The sequence below is a fragment of the Anopheles merus genome, unplaced genomic scaffold (assembly GCF_017562075.2).
Source record: "Anopheles merus strain MAF unplaced genomic scaffold, AmerM5.1 LNR4000580, whole genome shotgun sequence".
NCBI classification, from domain to species: Eukaryota; Metazoa; Arthropoda; class Insecta; order Diptera; family Culicidae; genus Anopheles; species Anopheles merus.
In genome coordinates this window covers 12,501-14,668 of record NW_024428160.1, presented here as the reverse complement: position 1 = coordinate 14,668, position 2,168 = coordinate 12,501, and positions in this window count along the sequence as shown.

Here is a 2,168-nt window from a genome sequence, read left to right as displayed (position 1 = left end):
GTATGTGCCCGTTCGTGACTATCGTTGCGTGCATACGGACACGCTTGGGTATGTTTACCATACAAGGTTTACTAGGGAAACCTGCTTGCTCGACCATTGCCCTCCCGTCGCGGACACCATTCTTGGACAGAAGTCCTAGTACGTAGAGTACTTTCCCTAGGTATGTGCCCGTTCGTGACTATCGTTGCGTGCATACGGACACGCTTGGGTATGTTTACCATACAAGGTTTACTAGGGAAACCTGCTTGCTCGACCATTGCCCTCCCGTCGCGGACACCATTCTTGGACAGAAGTCCTAGTACGTAGAGTACTTTCCCTAGGTATGTGCCCGTTCGTGACTATCGTTGCGTGCATACGGACACGCTTGGGTATGTTTACCATACAAGGTTTACTAGGGAAACCTGCTTGCTCGACCATTGCCCTCCCGTCGCGGACACCATTCTTGGACAGAAGTCCTAGTACGTAGAGTACTTTCCCTAGGTATGTGCCCGTTCGTGACTATCGTTGCGTGCATACGGACACGCTTGGGTATGTTTACCATACAAGGTTTACTAGGGAAACCTGCTTGCTCGACCATTGCCCTCCCGTCGCGGACACCATTCTTGGACAGAAGTCCTAGTACGTAGAGTACTTTCCCTAGGTATGTGCCCGTTCGTGACTATCGTTGCGTGCATACGGACACGCTTGGGTATGTTTACCATACAAGGTTTACTAGGGAAACCTGCTTGCTCGACCATTGCCCTCCCGTCGCGGACACCATTCTTGGACAGAAGTCCTAGTACGTAGAGTACTTTCCCTAGGTATGTGCCCGTTCGTGACTATCGTTGCGTGCATACGGACACGCTTGGGTATGTTTACCATACAAGGTTTACTAGGGAAACCTGCTTGCTCGACCATTGCCCTCCCGTCGCGGACACCATTCTTGGACAGAAGTCCTAGTACGTAGCGTTCTTTATTGTACTTGATCAGTTTGTATTGCCTTCGCTTTGTTCCATCGACACTTGCTACTGCTCACTAAGGGGTTTTTGTTTGTGATGTGTACGATAAGCCACCGTCTATCCTATCCGGCACTTTATCAACACTTTTCACCCAAGTCATAGGAACGTAGTGTACTTTCCCTGATCGGTACACAATTTTGGTGCACGGCTATCCTGACCGGCAACTTGTACCAACATGGACATCCATGAACGCGTACGCTCGGGCTGCGCCCTCCGTGTTGTACTTTCCCTGATCGGTACACAATTTTGGTGCACGGCTATCCTGACCGGCAACTTGTACCAACATGGACATCCATGAACGCGTACGCTCGGGCTGCGCCCTCCGTGTTGTACTTTCCCTGATCGGTACACAATTTTGGTGCACGGCTATCCTGACCGGCAACTTGTACCAACATGGACATCCATGAACGCGTACGCTCGGGCTGCGCCCTCCGTGTTGTACTTTCCCTGATCGGTACACAATTTTGGTGCACGGCTATCCTGACCGGCAACTTGTACCAACATGGACATCCATGAACGCGTACGCTCGGGCTGCGCCCTCCGTGTTGTACTTTCCCTGATCGGTACACAATTTTGGTGCACGGCTATCCTGACCGGCAACTTGTACCAACATGGACATCCATGAACGCGTACGCTCGGGCTGCGCCCTCCGTGTTGTACTTTCCCTGATCGGTACACAATTTTGGTGCACGGCTATCCTGACCGGCACTAAATCGTCACTTTTCGTCCATAACCTAGGAACGTCGTGTAGGTTTCATCATTTTTATGTTTGATTCGGTTTAATATGATTGAAAAATACGCTAAGTCCCAGAAATCTGAACTCGAATACTTCCTCCATGTGGCGCCAAAAGCTACTGAGCAACGCCTAGCTTGTGACCCATTTATAGTTTAATTTCCATTAATAGTTTTGAAAAATACGCTGAGTCCCAGAAATCTGAACTCGAATACTTCCTCCATGTTGCGCCAAAAGCTACTGACCAACGCCTAGCTTGAGACCCATTTATAGTTTAATTTCCATTAATAGTTTTGAAAAATACGCTAAGTCCCAGAAATCTGAACTCGAATACTTCCTCCATGTTGCGCCAAAAGCTACTGACCAACGCCTAGCTTGAGACCCATTTATAGTTTAATTTAAATTAATAGTTTTGAAAAATACGCTAAGTCCCAGAA